Genomic DNA, 24785 nt, shown 5'->3' on the forward strand with positions numbered 1-24785 from the left:
AGGGAGCAATTTTATTGGCCATTAAAATGTTCTTAAGCTGTAAAATAACATGAAGTCTCTACTGATGAGCACAGCTATTAGTGGTCAGCTTCATTTTAAACAAATTTAAATATATTAATTTTCCTAACAAATATTTAATTATGTATGCTAATGACAGTAAAGGAATTCCGCAGACTGGAGTTATCTTAAGGTCATCAGAGCCTCAGGAGAATGGAGGAATTTTGACTGTGGTTGCTTCTCATAACCTCGGGGTGAATTTATTTTTCTTAACACAAAAGGCTTCTTGCTAGCCAAGCCACATGGTAACTGCGAAAACTTCAGTTCAACAAATACTCATGAGGTGCCCTCTGCAAAAGGAGTCAGCTTCACACACTGGTTAATGGGGGGCTTCAGGCGCTAAATGCTGGGCCAAATCCTTATTCTACCACTTCATACCTGGGGGACTGCTAACTGCTAAAGTCATTTCATACTTCCGTGCCTTGGTTTCCACAACTGTAAAATGGGTATGACAGTAATAATACCTGTCTCACAGAACAAAATCACGTGCATGAAGTGGTTTAAAAAGGCTTGATGCTGGAAGTACTTAATTAATTTAAGGGTCCTCCACAAAAACAGAACTAAGAGGATAAATTATATGTAAAATGTATATAATATATATCCCTATTACATATTATGCATAAGATATACATATTCAATATACACCTAGGTAGATGTGTATATATCATTATAGACATTTGCATAACATGTACATATTTTATATGTAATATGTATTCTCTATATATGCTGATTCATTATGAAGAATTGGCTCATAGTATTATGGAGGGTAAGTCCCATGATGCGCCACCTGCAAGCTGGAAACCCAATAAAGCCAGTAGTGTAATTCAGCCCAAGTCCAAAGGCCTGAGAACCAGGGGAGCCAATGGTATCAATCCCAGTCTGAAGGTAAGAGAAAATAAGATGTCCAGGAGGGAGGCAGGCAGGAAAAAAGGGGGCAAATTCCTTCTCTTCTGCTTTTTGTTCTATGGAGGCTCTCAGGAGACTGAGTGATGCACACACACTGGGAAGGATAATCTACTTTGTGGAGCCCATCATTCAGATGCTAATCTCATCCAGAAACATCTTCACAGACACACCCAGAAATCAAGTTTAATCTGGGCACCCCGTGGCTAGTCAAGTTGACATATAAAATTAACCATCACAGAAAAGTCAGCTGTGTTGGGGGCTACAATGCACTGTCATTACAACACAACTCCCTCCCATACAACAAGGCAGTTCTGCAAAACTTGGGCAAACAGCCATCATTTCGCCCTTTTCCATAATCCCAACTGGGAGCATTCTGTCGTGGACAACTAAAGGGTCGCAATGAGAGATATTCATTGTAGACTCCCCACATATCTGCATAGTGCCAGAGTTATTTAAAAAGTGAGAGAGTTTGGTCTTGAGAAAAGAGCTAATATGAATGAAAGCCCAAGGAGAAATAATTTCCCTTCTGTTGGTGCCCACCAGCTCTCGAGACAGACATTCCCTGGGCATTGTCTTTTCTGGTCTGTTGTTATAATTCATTTCCAAGTGTTGTTGATCCCTCACCAGAAAGTGGCTGGAAAACATGAATTCATTTCTAGTTCCTTTCCCCTTGAGATAAAATTTAAATTTCTAAGTTGAAATGTAAAAGATCAATACACAATTCCAGGCCAGCACACCCTCTCATTTCAAAAAGGCTCTTTTTAGTTTTAAGAAGCAGATAGCTTAGGTGAGTGGACCGTATCATTTTCAGAGGGATAATGTGGATTTCAGTAGTGTCATGGGGGGAGGGGGAGGAGGCTACAGCAGGCTCAGAAAGAGGAGGAGCATCCAGCATTACTTAGGAATCTTTAGAAATTCTGCTTTTTCCCCCCTCTATCACTCAGTAACATTTCTTCCCTCCGTAAGAGAAATCCAAACGCAATTGGCTTAAGCAAACAAAAGGAACCTTTTGTCTCACATTAAAGCAAAAAACAAAACATCCTGATGTAAATTGAATTTAGGGACAGCTAGACCACAATTCAATAAATATCATTAGAGTTTCATCTTCACGTGTGATGGGCATGCCGCTCCCTAGCAACCCATGTCGGAAGCCCGCATGAGCACCTCTGCACCTGCACCATCGCGCTCCCACTGGGCCACGGACCCAAGCCTGAACTAACCTCTTTGTCCGGGAGGCTGAGACACAGCCCATCAGCCTGCACTGAGAGCAATACTGGAGTGTGCCAGACAAAAGCACAAGTTTGAAGACACGGGACCCAGATCCGGATCTCAGTCCCACCCCTGACTAGTGTGCCATCTGGTGAATGGTTCAGCCAATCTGTGCCTCCATATCCTCATCCGAAGAATGGAGGCAATCAACTGTACCTGTCTCGTCATCTCATTGCACAAGTAACTGAGCTAATACACCGAAGGCATTTACACCAGAGCCAGATGCCTAGTAACCACTGGCTCAGCAAGCATCAGCAGGAAGCCTAGCAGGAAGAAGAGGAGGACAAGGGGGAAGAGTGGGAGTCAGTGACTGACAATCCTTCCCCCCCGCCCCCAGAAGCTCACAGAAGAGACGAGGGATAGTCTGAAATAGGAATCAGTTCCTGGCAAAACAAATAAAACAACAGCAAAGGCCCCCCCCCCCACGACTAGCAGGTATTTGTCCCTGGCCCCTCCATCAAGCCCTACCCTCTGCTTTGTTCCCTAGTAGACTCCCACCTAGTCTGGGAGCTAGAAAGAGAGCATCTGCAGTGAGTTCATCTTCCTGGATATCCTGACTGGCTCACATAAACATAAACGTGGAGCTTCTCTGCTTTGAAAATCAAAGCACTCTGGCATGGTCAAGGTACAGTTCAAGGTTGCCCCCCCACCCCAGCATCTTCCCATCTGTGCATCAGGTGGGCAGTTGTAGGACAACAATCATGCTACTCTTGAGCGCGTTAGAGGGTGGAAAAACAAAAGACAAACAAAAACCCAAAACTTGCCTAGGTCAGACATGCCTTGAAAAAAAATGATGCTACTCCCTAAAACTTCTTTCTTCCAGAAAATGGATGGCACATTAGTCGTGCAAGCAGGAGAAAGGAGGAGGGAGAGGCAAGGGAGCAAGCAAGGAAGGAGGCAAGCAAAGTCAGTCCACTTCACTTCCTGTTGGGCGGAGCGCGGGGCTGGGGGTGTTCTCAGCTGTGCAGAGCTGATTATAGAAGATGAAAGGGCTTGGCAATTTATTCCATCTCACACCAAAGCACCGCTGACAACTCCAAGTGAGGACCGAAGGATTCATTTGTTCAACTTCTGTTGTAAAAAGCAGACTTCAAATGATACCACAGAGAAAAAGGCAGAAATGCCAAAGTGTAATAAAATGTCGATTTCTTTTCTTTCTTTCTTTTCTTTAATACATGAGCTGCAGCATCTGTATTTCGTAGATGGGCTTAGAAGGGGAAGGGGTTGGCTTTTCGTGGTGGTTGTCAATTCCAGGGAGGGAAATGTGTGTCTGTAGGGTCAATTACTCCTCAGATGGGGCAGCCTCCCCTCGTCGGCCCCAAATGCTCACATGCCTTCAAGCCCTGCGTCTAAAGACCAGTAAGGGGGGGGGGGGGGGGAGAATCCCACCCTGCGGTGTTTAAAAGCTGCTCGGAAGGGGTGCCTGGGTGGCACAGCGGTTGGCCGTCTGCCTTTGGCTCAGGGCGTGATCCTGGCATTATGGGATTGAGCCCCACATCAGGCTCCTCTGTTATAAGCCTGCTTCTTCCTCTCCCACTCCCCCTGCTTGTGTTCCCTCTCTCGCTGGCTGTCTCTATCTCTGTCGAATAAATAAGTAACATCTTTAAAAAAAAAAAAAAAAAGCTGCTTGGAAAACTGACTATGGAAAAGATTTCCTGCAGGATCTTTATGCTAACAGTGAATCAACAGACGTTACACAGCAGAGAAACTAGTTTAAATTTTACCATCCTGGCCTGTTAACATTAAGTTCACCAATCTAGATGTGCCAAGTGCATGTATACTGTGTGCGTTTGGAATTTTAGAAGAAAATGTTCTACCTCCTTTTAAATAAAATGTGGTATTATTTTTCATTAACATATTTAGTGTTTGAGAATGAGGAATATTTCTCATTTCAAAGACTCACATAAATTATTTTGAAATCTAATCTACCTAGCAAAGTGGTCTTATCCCAAAAGATTTATAAAGACGGGTAATATCCCATACTGGCAGCACATTAGTCACTAATGATTAAACACAGATACATACCCAAATGTTAATGGCAAAGATAAAGAAATACAGTCTGCCCATAATCATGAATATTAAACTCAAGTATCAGTAACAAGAGCACATCATTCTTAAGCAATTCAGTTAAGTCACTGATTCTTTGTGATTTTTTATTAGAAATTTGGTTATTTTCACTGTGTATTCAATGTAGGGTTTGGTTTTTTATTGGTGGTGGTGGGGTTTTTTTGGTTTTTTTGTATTTTGTTTTTTGGGGTTTGTGTTTTTGGTTTTTGAAAGAAATCAGCACATGAATACAAATGGAAAAGCTATGGCTGAAAAAAATTCACTAACTCCCTTAGCCGCTTGAAAGCATCAATTCAGGAGTACATTTTTCAACAAATATTTTCGGAGAACCTGCTGTGTGCCAGGCACTGTTTTAGGGACTAAGAATAACAGCTTTTCGCAAGAGCTCTGGCTGTTAGGGAGGGCCTCTGTGGGAGGCTGTGCACATTTATCCAGCCCTGCTCTGGGGGGCACTGTTCACATAAAGCCACAATGCAACAGGACCCCCTGGAGTTGTGCAATGCACAACGCTAGTTGAATAGAGGAAGACAGAAAATGTGCAAGCAAGCCAAGAGACAAATGCGGGAAGAGTTAGGAGTTCCACAAACATAACAATACAGGTAATAATACAAGTAACATTATAAAAAATGACTGGAAGTAGAAAGAGAGCCATAACAAGGGGGTTTCAGAGAAGGTTTCACTCACATACATACATACATACACATACACACACACACACACACACGCACACACACACAATAACTATGTGAGGTGCTGGATATATTTATAAATCACCTTGACTGAGGTGCTCGTTGCCACGATGTATATCTATCTCAAAACATCACATTGTATACCTTCAATATTGGTGTGTGTTTGTAAATGATACTTCAATCAAGTGGAGAAAAGACAAAAAGAAGTAACATTTAAGATGAGATTCAGGGGGGCACCTGGGTGGCACAGTCATTAAGCGTCTGCCTTCGGCTCAGGGTGTGATCCCAGCGTTGTGGGATCGAGCCCCACATCAGGCTCCTCCGCTAGGAGCCTGCTTCTTCCTCTCCCACTCCCCCTGCTTGTGTTCTCTCTCTCTCTGGCTGGCTGTCTGTCTCTGTCAAGTAAATAAATAAATAAATAAATAAAAATGTTTAAAAAAAAAAAAAAGATGAGATTCAGGGATAATAAAGATCCAGCCTTGTGGATGGATTATCTGAGGAAGAATATTCTAAGTACCAGAACACAACAATGAGTTCATCAGCCCCTAGGGTCAGAGAGAATATCTGAGCAACTGGAGTGGTGAGCAAAGGGGAGAGAAGCAGAAGCAAGGTCAGGGTACAGAAAGAGGCCATTCTTGGGGCGCCTGGGTGGCTCAGTGAGTTAAGCATCCAACTCTTGATTTCGGCTCAGGTCATGATCTCAGGGTTTTGAGATTGAGCCCTGTGCCAGACTCCATGCTGGGTGTGGTGTGCCCGCTTAAGATTCTCCTTCTGCCCCTCTCCACCCTTAAAAAAAGAAAAGAAAAAAAAAGAAAAGGGCCATTCTTCAGAGAAGCCCATAAGCCAAGGGGTTTGAAAGTTTTCTAGGACCAAGGGAAGTAGGCTCCGCAGAGTTTCTTCTATTCAAAACAGTGATGCTGGATTTCCCAGTAGCATGAACGTGTCATAGCACTGAGGGTCTTGGTCCTATCCTGAATGATTCAGAGCATTGGATGATGGAATTTTGAGGCAAGAAGAGCGGGTCTGGAGATAAATTACCACTAAATGGCGATGATTGTCCTGAGTTTGAATTGTAAAGTCATAATGATCCAAACCCTACAGAAGCCAAACTCAAGCCAGGGGCACTACAGACTTGTCTGATTATTCTTCAAATACACGTGGATGCTAACTGTACATTTTTCTTCTCTGTTGTTATGAGTGGTATTTAAATGAAACAGCAGACTGAACGTACTCGGAAAAGGGTCTGTTACAAGAGCTGGTCCGGGCACCAGTAGGTTCTGATAAAGCTGACACACTTGGCTTCACTTATATATACCTTAATATTGAGTATAACACTGAGCATATTCAGTGATATTCCCAGCTTAATTATATATAGCCTAATATAGTATGTTTCTTATGTATACCGAGTCATATATAGAATGTAACCGCTTTTCTACACAAACCAGTATTTATTATGAGAAAGACCACAGGTATCTGGGAGTAGGTAAAGCACAAAAAAATCTTGCACCTACTCTAAAAGAAAGTTAAGAAAACTCTGAATAAATGAATGCCCAAACTTCCATTAATTGCCATTCAATTAAAATATGCCAATTAGTTGGAATAGTATGAATGTCTTTTTTTTTTTTTTTAAAGATTTTTTAAAATTTTTTTGAGAGAGCGCAAAAGTGAGAGAGATCACAAAGGGAGAAGGAGAAGCAGACTGGCAGCTGAGTGGAGAGCCAGATGTGAGGCTCGATCCCAGGGTGAAGGCAGAAGCTTAAGGGACTGAGCCACCCAGGCACCCTGTCTCTTCATTTTTATGACAAAATTTAAGGCACTCTTATGGAAGGGATGCAAGATACTTTATCACATTTTACTACTAAAGAAAAAAGTTATTAACATGGTGCCTCAACATTAGCAACTCCAACCTAATATATAACATATTGGGCATCATCAGAGATCTACTAAGTTTCATTTCATTTCCATAGGAACAGCCCAGGAGAAGTAAGGACTGCTGTAGTGTTTTGATAAAGGCTGTCATAAAATACACTTAAATTTGCTTTCACAAAAGAGTAAAATCACAGGGAAATGCCTTAAAAATATGTCCAAAGATAGTACTTCTGGCTAACCAGAAATGTGAAAAAAAAATCTCGAACTCAAGCACACAAGAATATCAACAAACGAGGATGACAATTGGGCAGTGCCCCTGGTTATTTTTCCTTCCCTGTTTTTTTCCTTCTCCTGATGTACAAATTACACACAGTGAAATGCATCTATCTTAATACAGTCGAATGGGTTCTGACAAATGTGCACACCCTATAAACAGCAACCACACTACAGAAACTTCCCTCGAGGCCCTTCCCAAGTCATGTCCTCACCCTTCTGCCAGAGGCAAACACCGTTCTAGCACCACACCCTAATTCTACTAGCTTCTAGTAATTCTAAAGAGAATTGTATTACTCAGCAATAAATAAGAACCAACTACCGATAGATACAACAACATAGGTCAGCCTCCAAAACATATGCGTGAAAGAAAAAAAATCAAAAAAGAAGTACATACCATGGTTATTCCATGTATGGAAAATTCTAGAAAATGTAAACTCACGCTTAGTAACAGAACAGATCATTGGTTGCCTGGAACCAGGGAGAGGGACTAAGAAAAGAAATTACAAATGGGCAGAAGTAAATTTGGAGGAGTATCTTCACTTATCAAATCTTACTGAATTGTATACTTAAAATATGCATACTTGTTTTGGTCAATTATACCTCAATAAAGTTTAAAAACCCACTTTCAAATGGCAAATCAGTTTGCTAGGTAAGAAAAGTTCACCCTGCAAATCATACTGAGCTTTTATGTTAAATAAATAATTAAGCTTTCATAAATTTTAATTTGGAAAACGTTTCACCCTTTTTTCTCCAAATACTTTTCTCTAATGCAATCTCCCCTCCCCCCAATCCTATGATTCCAATTACAGGTATGGTTGATGTCTTGATATTGTCTTATAATAAAGAGGTCAATGGATTTTTTTTTTTTTTTTTTTTTTTTTTTTTTTTACTCTGGGCTTTGTTTTTGTTTATTTCTACTGACTTACCGGCAAGTTCACAGATCTTTCCTCATCGTCCCATCTGTTGCTGTGACCTTCAGTCAATTTCTCAAATTTCCATTTGACCTTTTTGCAGTTCCAGTTTATCTACTCGGAACCTCTATGTGTTCACAGATTGTATCCATCTTTACATTTTTAAAAAATATTTACAGTATTTTCCTAAATTGATTTCAGCTAGAAGGCTCTGGCTAAATTTTCTTTCAGTTCAAATTATGAAACAATTGTAAATACATATCATTTTGACCTGCATAAATGATCTATGATATACTACTAAAAGCACAAACACTGTACTCTTTATACCCAAAGTCTCTACATCCTGTTTATCCAATAGTGTAGACACATATAAGGTTCTGATAAAAGCCCCAAGTTTTCGATTTAACTCCAGAAGGACTATAGTCTAAGAGTGAAGTTAAACTAGAAATAGACCATCCTGATCTTCAACACCACTACTCATTAAGGAAATCCAAGTTAAAACTACAATGAGATGCTACCTTGCACCTTATTAAAATGGCCATCATCAATAAGACAAGAGATAAAGGCTGGCATGGGTGTGGAGAAAAGGGAACCCCTGCACACTGTTTATACTGTTATGGCAATGTAAATTTGTACAGCCACTACGGGGGGAAACCGTATGGAGAATACTCTAAAGATTAGAAAGAACTGCCATATGGTCTAGAAATTCCACAGGACTATATCTGAAGGAAATGAAAACACTAACTTGAAAAAAGTCCCTCACCCCTATGTTCATAGCAGCATTACTTACAATACCTTAGACATGGAAACAACCTGAGTGTCCACCAACAGATAAATTGTGATACACACACACAGAATACTATTCACCCATATAAAAACAAGGAAATCCTACCATTTTGTGACAACATGTGTAGACCCTGAAGTCATCATGCTAAGTGAAAAAGTCAGACAAAAAAGGCAAATACTGTATGCTCTCACTTATATAAAATCTTTAAAAAAAGAAAATGTAACAGAGAAGAACAGATCAGACTTGGGGTTACCAAAGATGGAGGGCAGGGGGATTGGAGGAAGGTGGGAGGGTGATCGAAAGGTACAAACTTTCAGTTATAAAATAAACAAGTACTATGGGTGTAGCATTTAACATGATGACTGTTGCTAACACGGCTATATGTATATAGGAGAGCTGTTAAGAGAAAATCTTAAGAGCTCCTATTACAAGAATTGTGTCTTTATTTCTTATTTTCCTTGTATTCTATTTATACGAAAGGATAAAAGTTAACTGAACCTATTGTGCTAATTATTTCATAATATATGTAAATCAAACCATCAGCTGTATGCCTTAAATTTATGCAGTGATGTAGGTCAATTATTTCTCAATAAAAGTGAGGGGGAAACTACTAAAAAAAAGAAAAAAGAAAAAAAAAATCGACCAGCCTTACAAAGACTGAAACCCAGCTGTGAATCAGCTCAACCTGTTTGGATTAAAGTAATCCATGCCTACTCTAATTGCCTGCCAGAAGCTAAAGAAATCCTCTCTAGAGAAAGATACCATTTTCCCCCCAGAACCTCTGTAATTTTTATACATAATTTCCATAACTCAATAAAAAAATGTCCCAGGTATACGAAATAAAGGATAAGGAAAAAAAGGCAATGAAAACTGACGCACAGGTGACCCAGATACTGGTTTTCAGAAATAGATTTTAACTGTGATTAGGGTATCACGAGCAATGACAAGATGGAAAAATTAACCAGAAAACTGGAATTCATATCAAAAGAACAAAATGGAAATTCTAAAACTTAGACTAAAAAAACAATACTATCTGGAATCGGGAACGCCATCGAGACCATCTCACACCATCCAGAATAAGTAAAATTAAAACTACTCACAGCAGGTGGTGGCGGTAGAGGCTGCGGTTTCTGCAGGGAAGGGAGCCTCAGGCGGGCAGAGGCTCGGAGGTTCGGTGGGCACCGCTTGCCCGGCTCCCCGCTGGCCTTTCCGTCCAGTCCAAGGGCGTGAGCGCTGCCTCCAGGGCCATGCGGGGCGTGACCGGGGGCTCCATCCAGCTTCACCATGCACGGGGAGACCTAAGGGCCCAGTTCGCAGACGCTCACCCTGCTGGACACCGAGGAGGACGAGCTACTCGGCTGCATGGCTCCGAGTTCAAGTTGACGGACTTCCCCCTTCCCAGCCAGGCGCAGAGATTCCCGGGTCAGGAGTGGCTGCCACAGTCCCTCCCGCTCACACGGGCGGGTGCAGTGACCCTGACAGCTCCAGGCGCAGGTCGGGGCACTCAAGTCATCCTGGGTCCCAGGTCCGTGGATAACAGTGCGGTCTAGACCAGCCAGTTTTTCACCGAGTTGAACTTGGAATATGTATCAGTTCCTGCAGAATACACAGTAGTGCTAGCATGACTTACTGTGATCCCAGCACGAAGTGGGTCTGTAACGCCCGTTACAGCCACACTGTAAGTCACCTCCCGGGGTGCAAAGAGGCGACTTGCCGCAAGGACAGGCCTCTCTGGGAACCGGCTCTGGAGGTTATAACTTTGGTGCCACAATGTCTTCCTCCACCGCTTCATGGCTGCCAAGGCCAACTGGGTTGTGCTGCTGCTGCGTGGACCCCCCCTGGGCCAGTCAGAAAAGCTTCAGGGACGTGAACTGGAACAGCGCGGAGTGGCAGCCCCCGAGGCAGGACGGCTGCTTCGCGCGATGATGAGTCAAGATCCCTTCTGAGGAGGAGCAGCTGTGGGCGGGCACATGGCCACGCCGCAGATAAGCAACCACGCGGAGGTGCTGCGGTCGAGAAATCCTTCCGCCAGGGAAATCCTTCCGCCAGCTTGGAAGACCTGGAGAAGCTGGAGGTGGAGAAGAGCCAAAGAGCGTCCTCCTGCCATAGGACGCTTACCAGCACCAGAGCAAGTTGGTCCCCTTATCTAGGTGCAGGCCAACTAGCATAAGAAACCTAAAAGAGTCCCAGTCTCAGCATAACATCACAGTCAGGTGGGACCGAGTCCTTAACAAGAAGACAAATGCCTACTTTACTTCGCCCCAGATTGAGTTATCAGCCCTCTGGTAATGAGGATTTAGTCCTAATTTGGTTGAGATGTGCGGCTTACTCAAGGGAACAAGATACGCCCGCCTACAAAGGAAAACGTGGTTGGAATCCCCTGTGGAAAGCCATCACCCACGTCATCAAGGTCCCTGTTATTGTGGGGATGACATCACCAGTGAGCTGCGCAAGTTTGGGCATGCCCGTGGTGGAGATCATAACTTGCAGGTGGGTCTCAGGTGGGAGTCAACCTCGTTCAACAGGATGCAGANCATCCCTTGTGGAAAGCCATCAGCCACGTCATCAAGGTCCCTGTTAATTGTGGGGATGACATCACCAATGAGCTGCACAAGTTTGGGCGTGCCCGTGGAGATGATCATAACTTGCAGGTGGGTCTCAGGTGGGAGTCAACCTCGTTCAACAGGATGCAGAGTGCACCGAAAATGTTTGCCCTGGAGGAGACCTCCATGTGGGGCTACATCAGCCACCAGCTGGAGGACGTTATCATCAGATCTCAGCTGCCCAAGAACTTCAGCCCACGAGGATGCCCCCCTGAACCAGTCTTCAGGTTTATACCATAAAGACTGCACAACGAAGACCAATGAGCCTGATGCAGGAACACCAGGCACCAGGAAGATGGTTACCTTGGCCCCCATCAGCTGCTAACTGACTGGGCAAAGTAATGCACCCCTGCTTTTCTGTGATCCAACTGATACAGTCGTCCATCAGCTGACTGAGAAGATTTACCAGACCCGGCTGACAGTCATGCTGTTCTGCTTCAGGACTCAGTATCCTATCCGTCCCTGTACAACCAGGTCAGGAACACGGTTAGTNCCACCAGGCACCAGGAAGATGGTTACCTTGGCCCCCATCAGCTGCTAACTGACTGGGCAAAGTAATGCACCCCTGCTTTTCTGTGATCCAACTGATACAGTCGTCCATCAGCTGACTGAGAAGATTTACCAGACCCGGCTGACAGTCATGCTGTTCTGCTTCAGGACTCAGTATCCTATCCGTCCCTGTACAACCAGGTCAGGAACACGGTTAGTATGCTGAGCTCCAGAAGCTGCACCAACTGAAGGAGAAGGCTGGGGAGCTGTTGTCTGCAGAAGAGGAGCCATACCTGATGCTGAAGCTCGCCATGGAAAGGGAGCTGCTCATGAACACAGATGTGTGTGGAGGTGTAGGCAACTGGGGCCCATTTTAATTGAAGGGAACACCCAGGCCACTGAGCTAGAGTGCATGGCCCCATGGTCCTCGGAGTCAACCAGCTCATCTTCATGGGTGACCACTGCCAGCTGGGCTCCATGGTGATGTGCAAAATGGCAGACCACGTTGGGCTATGCCACTCTTCAAGCAGCTCGAGGTGCTGGGCGTCTGTCCCATCCACCTCACCCACCTCCTGATCCATCATGATGCACCCTACCCTCAGCGTCCTCCCGTCCGACATCTACGAATTCTCTCTTCAGAAAGGCATCACTGCAGCAGACCTTAGGAAGAAGGGATATGACTTCCAGTGACCCCAACCTGATAAACTGATGTTCTAGAGGACCCAGAGCCCAGAGGAGATTGCCCGCGGAAGTACCTCCTCCCTGAACAGGAAGGAAGATCTGCACACAGAGTAGATCACCACAAAGCTGCTGAAGGAAGGCGCCAAGCCAGACCAGATCGGCCTCATCATGCCCTTAACCAGGGCTGACACTCTGACCTCATTTAATTCATGTAGCTCAGTGGCTCCCCTCACACCAAGCTCTACCAGGAGGTGGAGTCGGCCCACATGGACACGTTCCAGGGGTGGGACAAGGACTTAATCTTACTCTCCTGCATAGGGGCTAACGAGCACTGGATTTTTAAACAACCCCAGACAGCTTCACAATGCCCTGACCGAAGCATGATATGAGGTCATTATCGTAGGCAATCAAAGGCCCTGTCCTCACAGCTGTTCTGGAACCACCTGCTGAACTACTACAAAGAACAGAAGGTGCTGATGGAAGGGCCCCTGAACAATATGGGAGAGCCTCCCGATCTGTGGGAGAGCCTCACACAGTTCAGCAAGCCCCGGTAGCTGGTCACTGCCCTCTACCCAGGAGTTATGTATGACCCCAGGAGGCTGTGATCCCAGGATCAGTCCGTGATCAGAATAGCCAAAGCTGGCCCTGGAATGTGAACTTGCAGACCCATGACCAGATGGGCATGACTGGTGCCATCCCCAGCCACCCCCCCTTCGAACTTTCCCCACCCCCTCCTTCAACCTGCTTACGCACCCTATGTTGTCACTGGGGTATTTTGGACAAACAGACCCAGGGAACCCCCAAAGCAAGACTGGTCCTGGAGGAATGCCAGAAGAACAGCTTTGGGCTTCCTGGGCTCAGCCAGAGGAATCTTCCTGGCAGCCAGGCCAGCCAGGAGGTGGCATTTCAGCTGTTCTCACAGGACACCTTGGCTCAGGGCTGAATCTTCAGGAGCCAACCGTCCCAGGGGAGCCAGCCTGAGCTGTCCCAGGACAGTTACCTTGGTGATAAGTCACACATTGATGAGGCATTGTTCCAAGACCCCTCCTATCAGCACGGTGGAGTGATGGGGCTGTCCCAATACTAGAAGGGGACTTCGTTGGTCAGTATCTTATTCTGAGCGATAGATAGATAGATACATAGATAGATAGATAGATGATAGATGGATAGATAGATGATAGATAGATAGATGATAGATAGATAGTAGATAATAGATAGATAGATAGATAGATAGATAGATAGATAGATAGATACCTGTTTTCTGCTGCTAGAACTGAAGGACAAGTGTCAGTAACAGGAGGACAGGAGCAAGTGAGGGACAGAAGAGCCGAAACAGAGGGAGCACCCACCACTGGCCAGCAGGGCAAGGAGAAGGGAGACTGAAGGTGGAGCCCGAGGGATCCAGCCAGAGAACCCTCTGCCAGCCCTTGGTCAGGGAGGCCCCACGCCAACGCAGCCACGCGTGAATCTGTGGCTAGGGCAGAGGGAAGGAGACCCTCATCTCACATAGGCCTTTCCTCTGTTCTATTCTCTCTTCTCTTTTATTGAAAGGAGACTAGGTTTTAGAAGAAAACTTCTCATTTGAGTGCCCTGGCAGAGTCCTTGCTGGTGGCCCTCTGCAGGTGGCCAGGCTCCATGCTGGCTTGCTGTTTGCATTCTAAGAGAGTTTTCATTTAAAGCAAATACAGTTTTTTGGGTTTTTCTGTTTTTTAAAGATTCTTTCAAAGGAGTACAGAAAAATATCCTTACTGAGTTTGTCTGTCACATCTTAGTGGTGGACCTGGGAGATGCTAGAGGGCTCCATGAATGGAGTTTAAACAAATCAACACAACTGGACATTAGGATCAACACGTGTGACAAGATCTGGAGAAAGATTTCTGCTTTCAGTTTGAGCTGCCAGTGACTGTTGCTACATTCAGAGTGGTGAGGGGGCACACTTCCAGGCTGGGCAGCTCCCCATTCTCCCCTGCATTCTGAGAAGCAAAGCACTTACCATGTGTGGTAGCCTCACCCCCCTACCGCAAAGGGTCTTGGCGAGACTGGCCTTGAGGCCAGAGGCCTGGAAAGTGGATGTTCTCCAGCTAATGCCTTTTTCTCAGAATCGTTCCCAAGGATTTGGTGGAAGATAACAGCCAAGAAGGCCCATCCCCCTCCCCATGGAAATGCTCACAGACCCTGTGACTTGTTAGACAAGCTGAGTGTCCCACCCCTCCATTTTCTCCAAGCCCACCCCCAAGTTTAAAGCCCCTCCACCTGCAGACACAGGTTCAGTGAGGTGGGGGTTGTTTCTGATTTGCGGAGGGGAGGAATAAGTATCAGAAATAAGTTGGTTCTGGGGCGCCTGGGTGGCTCAGATGGTTAAGCATCCAACTCTTGGTTTTGGCTCAGGTCTTGATCTCAGGGTTGTGAGATGGACACCCCTCCCCCATCGGGCTCTGTGCTCAGTGCCGAGTGATACACAAGCCAATTTCCTACTACCCAGGGCTTGTATTTATTGCCACTGCTACAGGGTTCTTAGTTCTCCCTTTTTTTTTTTTTTCTTCTTTTTTTTGTAGGCTGCATAGAGAAATCGAGTTTGGACAGATTTCCACTGTCACCCATTGTATGAGGCAGAGCTGTTTTAACACTAATAAAATCTTAATAAACAAAAAACTACATAAAACAATAATAATGTTGTAAGTGACAGTGACAAAGTAGAACAACCAAAATTGTCACGCATTGTTAGATGGTATACAAAATGGTATAAAATCTGTGGAGAAAGATTTGACAGTTTTTTATAAAATTAAAGCATATGTTTTTCCTATGATCCAGCAATTCCACACCCAAGTATTTAAGACAAATGAACATTCAATCACCAAAAGACTTGAACAAGGGTACTTATAGCAGCTTCGTCATATCTAAAAACTGCAATGGGTTTAGTTGTCCGTCAACAGAACAAACTAAAAATAAACTATAAAATATTCATACAGTGGAATACTATTCCATGATAAAAGGGAATGACCTACTCTTTGGGTTGAATTGTATCCTCCAAAAAAGATACGTTGAAGTCCTTACCCCCATACCTTAGAATTTCACCCTACTTGGAAATGGGATTTTTATGGAGATAATTAAGTTAAAAATGAAGTTAATGACCAATATGACTGGTGTCTTTATGAAAGGGGGGAAAATTTGGACCAAAGACAGAAACTCAGAGGGAAGAGGGTATGAAGATTCAAAGGGAGAAGACAGTCATGTGACTACTGTGATGCATCTACAAGCCAAGGAATGCTGCAGGTGGCTGGCAAACTCCAAATGTTAGAAGATGCAAGAAGGAATCTACCCTAGAAGTATCAGGGAGCACGGCCCTGCCAATGCCTTGATTTCAGACTTCTGGTCTCCAGAACTCTGAGACAATAAACATCCATTGTTTCAAGGCACTCAATTTGTGGTGTTTTTTGTGCCCACCCTAGGAAAGTAATGAAACTGCTAAACAAATGAACCTAAAAAGACTTTACATATAAATAGATAGATGAATCTCAAAAGTATCATGTTGAGTGAAAATGAGTAAAAATGCCTTACGTGAAGGACACACTGTAGAATTCACTTTATAGAAAGCTCTAGAACAGGCCATTCTATGGTGGAAAAAACTCAACAGTGCTTGCTTATGGGTGTGGAAGTTGGGATTGACTGGGAAGGGGTATGAGGAAACTTCCTGGGGTGATGATAATGTTCTATATCTCGATAGGGGGTGGGTTAACACAAGCATTTGCATTTATCAAAGTTCAGCAACTGAATAGTAATAATTTATGTGTTTCATTGTATGTAAAGTCTAACACCCACAAAACCCACACTAGAAACAAATGCTGAACTCCAATAGTGTGTGTGCTGAAATTCAGAAGGAAGTGTACTGATGTCTGAGTTTTAATTTGAAATGCATTAAAGAGTAAGATGGATTGATGAATGGAGACAGAGATGGGTAAGGAGATACATGATAATGCAAGTATAATACAATATTAATGATAGACTAGAGTTGATGGATATATTAGTGTTCCATGTAAAAAAATTTTCATTCTTCTGTGTGTTTCAGTGTTTTCATAACAAAATGTTAGAGAAAAAAGAATGCAATATAGGAGTTTACCAGCAAATTAGACATAGCTAAAGAGAGGTTTAGTCAGGCTGCAGAATTAAGAACTGAAAATAGAGAAAGGTACGTAAGTGATACTAGAATCAGTGCTAAAGACTAGCATAAACATAACCGGAATTTTAGAAGGGAAGGAGAAAGAGAAGGGGCTAGAAGCATTTTTTTTAATAACTCGGAATTTTTCCAAGCAGATGAAAGACTTCAAGCCACATATTCAGTTAGTGCAGTGACCTACAAGCATTTCCTTCGAATACAAAGAAAAACACAGATTGTTGAAAAATGAAGAGAGAAACCTCTTCAAGCATTCAGAGCAGCTGTAGGACCAAGAAGTCACTTCTCAATGGAATGACATCTTTTAAGTGAGGCACATGGATAGAGCTAGCATTCCTTAGGCCAAATCCTTTACAAACATCATCCCATGTAATCCTCATATCCACCCCCAGCCCCCTAATTGGGTTGAATTAATATCCCCATTTTCATAAAATGAAATTGAGGCTTGAAAAAGTTAATGATGTACCTGAATGCAGACAGCTAGCCAGTGGTAAAGATTTCAATTTTGCTGTGACACACTCCCAACATGTTCATTGTATATATTATGCTTCCTCCTGTATAATAAATGTTCTGCTTTTTTTCTCCATTCTCATCCATCCACCTAGGCTCAAGGTCTCAATATTCCCTGATTTGGCAATCCCCCTGCCAAGTCTTGTAGCAGTTATGACAATATGCTTAGGGTTAATATTGAAAAAGGAAAGAGAGAAAGAGAAACTGTATGTGGTTGAACACTAGTATCTAATACTGGATAACAAGGCTACAGATCACATTATTGTATGGGATTGGAGCACTGACTGGAGAGAGAATACATTTAATTGGCACCTTTTCTTTGAACACAGTATATCTAGTCTCCATTTTGACACTATAGTAAGATGACTGAAATGCTACCTTGTGTCTTGTTAACACTGGATTGTAAAGTGTATATTATTATAGAAAATTGACAAGGCGATGAGCTGTCACTTCAGCTGAGAGACTATCCTATTTTTAATGAATATTATTTCATAAGGAAATGTGCTGATGACAGCTTATTTCAGTGGAAACTGTTGATGCATAACCTTTTTGCTAGACAACATTATATCAGTAGTGACTGAACCTAAAAAAAAAAAAAACTATAGTAGATGCCAGAAAGGTGGGAGAATAATTTTTGAGAAATGAGTACCTAAGAGTGAGCAAAAATATGCTTAATGTATTGTGTTAGCATATATATTGGAGGAAATTTTGTGGGGGGTATACTTTTTTCCTGATAAGATAGTAATTTATATCCCAATAATATTGTTATTTTATTCTTCATTTAAGCCTGTGATAAGAAAGCCTGTGTCTTCAGAATAAATGTGTCCGTGTTTGTACATATGCAAATGCATGTGTGTACTGATAGGCACATAGGTAAAATTCCAAAGTCAATACCTACAGACATACATCCAATCTGGCACATAACCACTAACCCTCTACTGATTACTGGAATTAGGAGAACCAAGGTCAAGTCCTGGTGCTATCGCTTTTAGTTTGTAATATTGGGAAAGTCCCTTAATCGCTTATTTAAGATGATTTTCTCTCAAGAAGGAGAAAATAATATTGCTCTATATACTTCACAAGGTGGTCAGGCATTTCAAAGACATAATGTGCATGAAATGAACTTGATATTGCAAAAGATACTACAATTAGGTATATACTTGTGTATTGTTATATAGATAATATATATTAAATAGAATTACAAATATAAATACAAATATTATGATATGGCCTGGGTTTTCTAGGAGTCACCAACAGAGGAGTTCAAATAAGGTCAAATGGTTCTCAACAATAATAATCCAATTTCACCATTCTGTTGCCCACATGCTAACGGAGGTACCTCAAACTCTAACCCAGCTTGTTTCAGGAGAAGGGGGAGCAGAGTTTGGGGAGCTTATGGAAGATCTTCTCATGTTCCAGGGTCTGCTCACTAATACTTCCATGAAGCCACCTGAGGGGCCCATACCACCTCTTCCCAATCTACCCACCCAGAGTGACATCCGCATCCAGGCATGACCCTCCCACACCCACGAAGTGGTGAATATCCAAAGAGCCAGAACACTGCTGTGTTCCTGTTCCACACACGAATTGAGAAGAAACCCATCACACTGGCGCCATGTCCAAGTCACTCTTTGTCACACCGGCAACAAGCTGCATGTCCAAGTGCCCTCTGTTACCTCCTGCCACCCTCTCTGCCCACGGGACACTATCAGGAGTCCAGGCTTACAGCCCAAAGTCTTGAGCAGACAGTGCTGTTTTTCCCATTCCTTCCAGGCTCTCCCTTTCCTTTCTCCCTATATATAAAAACCCCTTGTCTCATTTTCCTCTAACCAAAAAAGTATTTTTTCAATCATATCCTGTCAGGCATATTTCACCAGTTTCCCAGACTTGGCTAGAAATGTCTGAAATCTGGATGGGAACACTTAGCATTCTAGGTACTCATTGCTGGGTCACATACTACGCCACAATTCAGTGGCCTCAAGCAGAAGTGATGTTTTGTTGTTCACCATTCTGTAGGCTGGCTGGGTGGTTCTTTTGTTGGTCTTCCAGGGCTTGCTCACAGACTGGAATTCAGTGATGTTGACTTGGGGGCGGGGGGCTCAGCTAAAACACTGGGAGGGCTGTGCCCCTTCTCTCCACATGGTCTCTCATCATTCAGGAGCCTGGGCTGGGATCCGTCATAGCAGCAAGTGTAGACCAAATAAAGACAGAAGCTGCCAGCTGCCCCTTAAAGCCCAGATTCTCGAATGCACAGCACCATTTCCATAGCATTCTGTTGGTCAAAGTAAGTCATAAAGCCAACCCAGGTTCAGGGAGAAAGGGATTGTACTTCTTGATGGACAAGGTATACAAATAGAGGACAGGAATTGTTGCAGTCTCATCTTTGGAAACAAACAACTACATTTCAGCCTCTGGCCACAATAGTGCAGGCGCCTGGCACATGTGAAACACACTATCCCCCTCCCTAGACCCCCAGGTCTCATTCAATTACAGTATCAGCTCAAAATCACGATGTCATCATTAAATCTGTTCCAGATAAGGACAAGCCTCCATAATTCCATTACCCACACACACCTGCTCAAGTACAGCTCTTCTTCATTTGTGAACTACAATGACCAGATATCCTGCCTCCCCCCATCACCCCCCCCCACACACACGCAGAAAGCAATAGTGACAGGCAGGGTAGGATCACCATAATAGACACTCCTGTTCAAGAAAGGGTACAATGGAAGGTATGCAGAGCCAATGCTCCATAGCAATTCTGAAATACGGTCAAGGACCTATTTTTAGGGCCCCGTACTCCGGGAACAGGGAATGTTACTTGATTAGGGACCAGCTCCGCCCTCTGGGAATAACTCCCTGATTCATTGTTCTCTTGGCTCATGGCTTATGTACGGGGCTCTTGGCTCTGCCCCCTGGGTCATTACTTGCTCTCAGCACAAATAACGAAAGAGCCACCATTTCACAATTAGTGTACCATTTTGGGTCTCTAACAATGCATTCTGCTTGCCAACGGCTGATCAGGACTCATTAAAAGTTCGAGAGGCGGTGTGTAACCTTTCCATTTGTGTAAACATATCCAACTGTGTATGTGGCAATGCTTAAGTCATTTGTATAAACTCATCAGTGTAATTATATAATGAATACATGAATAATCTATATAATTTATGTACTAAATTGAGCTGTCTTCTACTGCAATTAAGCTGCAAAGAAATATTTCTTGTGACCTAAGGAATGCAATCGTGTTTTAATGTCTCTTAAATCTGCTCTTTTCCTTAGTCCTAGAAAGGAAAGAAAGGTATGGCTTTATCCAGAAGCCAGAAGTGGAACTAGGTGCCATCACCGACTTCCAGAAGTATGTCCAAAGAAGAAAAGAGAAACAATAAATATTTTCTAGAATCTGTCTCTCTTTCCTGGATATCTGTGGTAGAGAAGTGAAACTTCCTAATTGGACACAGTCTAATACCCTTTGGGAATAATACTAACAATACTTCAGCTCTCTGGCTCTCCGATGCTTCTTCGAAGTTTCTCCCTCAAATTTTAGGTAGAAGTCCAGAATCTGAGAAACTCTGGTGCATATCTAAAATATTGCTAGGAACCCTTGTAGTAGACCTGCGTTAACTGCTTGTCAACTGAATCGGGTTCCAATAATATAAATAGTAATTGGAATATTATTGATCCTTTTCACCTTCCTTCCTATAGTTGCTTAAATAGCGTATATTCTCTTTTAGACTGTCTTGAAAGAGCATATTAGAATATAAAGGTAGAAGGATTTCATTTTCTTTGGCATTTTTAGTCCTATCTAGATCACACATGCCTTGGCCAAGAAAGGCTTGAAAATCTGTAGGAGTTTTTGGTACTATGTCATCCTGGAAAAATCATTTGTTTTTAATATTATATGTATTTTTCAGTTCTATATATAGTGTATTTCTCCCAGACACCATGTTAGGCAGGCTACACTGGTTTTCCCCTTCATCCTCTTCGGACACCTTCAACATTATTATCATTTATATTGAGCTCGGGGATCTGAGTTACCTCATGTATGGTCTTATGACTAAATGTTTCCTCTCTGTCACACTTCAGAGCCATAACCCTGTCCCACCCCTTCTTACCTTACAGCTCTGCTACTTTCTCCTGCAGAATCTTTTACAGCTTTCTAATAACTAAAACTGACTACTACAAAGTTTTCCCTAAATAAAATGGCAAGTTCTTATCTGAAATAACCAAAACTCAAGTAACTAGTTGGTGAAAGCTGACTGAAAGATAATGTATTATTTTAAGGGCATCCCTCCGAGTTATAATGATAAATGAAATTATATTACATTTCTCAATAAAGAGGAAACGGTGTTCTCCAAAGCACATAAAATTCCAAAATTAAAAATTCAGAAGTTAGACTTAAATGAATGCCATCAATTAATTTTTATAAAAGAACTGGAGCCATTTTGAAAAAGTTCCTTTGTCTTCTAAAGGAAAATTAGATAAATAACATCATTTTATTGAGAAAAATTATTATGATCTGAGAGAGAGAGAACTAGCAGGCTTTTAGCCTTCAATTAAAAATATCAATCCTCCAGTGGAGTTCCCCCAAATTATTCATCCACAAATGAGCACAACTCAAAGGAGGGGTTCACTTCGAGAGCAAAGGAGCAGGAGCCAACAGAGATGCTTCTTTTCATTTGTGATTCCATTTTCATCAGTGCTCATGAGATTTCTTTTAAATACCCTTCCAATGGTTGAATAAATATTTAACTTGTTCAAAGCTCCAGGTACTGTCTTGGAAGTTGTACCCTATATTCTGAAGGGACCTGAAAACAACGAACACATCTGACTAGCAACATGGAAAGATGCAATATTTTGGCCTTTGGACAGTGTTGCACATTTTCATTGTCTCCATTCTTCTTTGAAGTACACATAAGAAAGGGGCGCCCGGGTGGCTCAGTCAGTTAAGCATCTGACTCTTGATTTCGGCTCAGGTCATGGTCTCAGGGTTGTGAGATCGAGCCCCACATCTGGCTCTGCACTCAGGGGGAGTCTGCTTGAGATTCTCTCTCCCTCTTCCTCTGCCCCTCCCCCTGGGCTCATGTGATCACTTGTGCTTGTTCTCTGTCTCTGAATGAATGAATGAATGAATGAATGAATGAAGTACATAAAAGGAAGAAAACAAGTTATTTCTGTGTCCCTGGTTCTCCTGTTTATTTACACTGTTTTTCTTTTTTTTTCCCACTCCTGGGAAAGCATTTGTCAGTGTGCGCTGAACTAATTTAAAGAACCAGAAATATCTATGAACTGTGTAGAAAATTTCAGGATAGAGCTAAAAGGGACCAACCCATTTGTTACCATCTTCCCAATGGCACAAATGGCCTAGATTCCAAATATCATTATCTAACTGAAACAAGAGGAAATGGGCTATTTTTCTGTGCAGCACCACTGTTTCTTTTCTTTTTCTAAGGCATGGAAGCATTTGCTGAAATGTGATATCCGTAATAACAAGCCACAAGGAAAAAAAAAAAGCAAGACACCCTTACACAGTGATGGTATACTATTACATGTAGCCTACCCACATAAATTGGTCCCAGCAGTTTTCTCTTTAATTCAGGATTTATGGAAACATCTGAGATTATAAAATTAACCAAACAAAAACAGATGCTATAATCGTGAGGGGCCCAATTCTTGGATGAATACCAGAGCTACACATGAGTATATGGAGTGGAAACATTTTAACTTAAGTTCTTATATATCAGTTTACAAGCTGATGTGAATATTCCACATGAAAATAACTCTCTTAAACAGCTTGGAGAAATGAAATTATGTTCACATAAGTGGCCCATTTTTCTCCCTTTCTAAAGGAAGACAAGGGCTATTAAAATGATAATTTTCTCAAGTTTCTTAATTAATAATATAAAACATCCCACCTATATTTATCATTGCAAGGAAAGATCGGGGGAGAAGCACGTCTTCGATGCAGCTCCCAAATTATGCTTGTGTATTACCCTGGGGTGATACATAATAACTCCACTGTCATCCCATTTGTTTATTTATTGCAGAAGAGCAATTCTGAGCAACACGTATCATCTGGTCAGAGGCGGTGTCAACCGAAAGGAAAAAGAACATCTTTACATTTAAATAAGGGTAACTATTTTTTTTAATTTAAATATTTTATTTATTTATTTGACAGAGAGAGAGCATAAGAAGGGGGAGCGGTAGACAGAGGGAGAGGGAGAAGCAGGCTTCCCCACAGAGCAGGGAAAGCCCGATGTGGGGCTGGATCCCAGGACCCTGGGATCATGACCTGAGCCGAAGGCAGCTGCTTAACCAACTGAGCCACCCAGGTGCCCAAAATAAGAGTAACTATTTAAAGGCAGTAGAAAATACCCTTCTGGTCTAGGCTACACTTAGACATTGTCGATGACATGGAAATTATCCCTAGGAAAGAGACATAAAAATGAAGTGTGGTTGTAGCAATTGACTCCTTGTGGCTATGCCTTTGCCAGGCGTGTTCTTAAGGTAAAAATACGAAGGAAATTAGAGACTTAAGATCAATCAAAAATGTGTTCTTTTTAGGAATGAAGAGCTTTTAAGTGATCTAAGATGTTTTTTTTCTGTAAAGCAGTGGGTTTCTTTGAATTCAAGAACACATGGCAAAAGCTAGGGCTCTATGACTGGGTAAAAGAGCTTTATAAACACACTCAGAAATGTCAAGATAATACCTCCAAGGGACCTTGGCCAAGATTTGTTTATTGGATTTACACAATTGAACCAATCATGATTAAAATGCCTTGGGGCAAAAGTTCAAAGGGATAACAATCAGAATGCATAAAAACTAGAGCAACAACTGGCATATATTAAAATAAATAAGATCTCAATGTAAAGAGATGTGTCATTCAGTTCTTTATAGTTCTGCTTACAGATGGTCCCTAGAAAAGGATTTGACCAAACTATGGTGAACCAAAAAATCCCACAAACAAGAGCTTTCCACAGAAATTCAATTCCTTCTTGAGCTCTTTATGGATGAAATGTGGTAAATGTTAGCTAGAGCCCTCCAGCTGATTTATATTTCTATGAAGTTGAATCAGCAGTGTTTCCCACAGTGTATTCCAGGGAACACAGAACTCATGGAATGTTAGTAAGTATTAGCTAACCGTTCTCCTCTGCTACGAAGGTGAGTCATCTAGGAAACACAGATTTAAATCTGGTTTACCAATTTGTCTGTTTTCCTGGAATCCGGGTTTCTCAAAACTTATGAGACTTCAGAGTTCCTTCTTCTGAGACAAATCTTACAGGAAGAGTGTTCTTCTGGAAAACACTTTGGGGAACCCAAATCTAAGGTAACTAATATACAAGTTCTGTACGTGGTTTTAGGTCCAAAGGTGAAGATACCTGGGTGGTTGGTCCAGTCTGACCCTAAGGCCCCCTCAGCCCTATTTTTCTTCCATAATAGGCAGCCTGTCTTCCCACTTAAGAGCTTAACCCTTTCATCTTCTCTATCAGATGGTGATCTGA

General features: G+C 42.6%; 1 pseudogene; it reads left to right on the plus strand.

Moving 5' to 3' along the window:
- Positions 1-10801: 10801 nt before the first annotated feature.
- Positions 10802-13691, plus strand: LOC117801425 (annotated as a pseudogene).
- Positions 13692-24785: the final 11094 nt, after the last annotated feature.

This window comes from Ailuropoda melanoleuca, chromosome 3 (assembly GCF_002007445.2).
Source record: "Ailuropoda melanoleuca isolate Jingjing chromosome 3, ASM200744v2, whole genome shotgun sequence".
Classification (NCBI taxonomy): domain Eukaryota; kingdom Metazoa; phylum Chordata; class Mammalia; order Carnivora; family Ursidae; genus Ailuropoda; species Ailuropoda melanoleuca.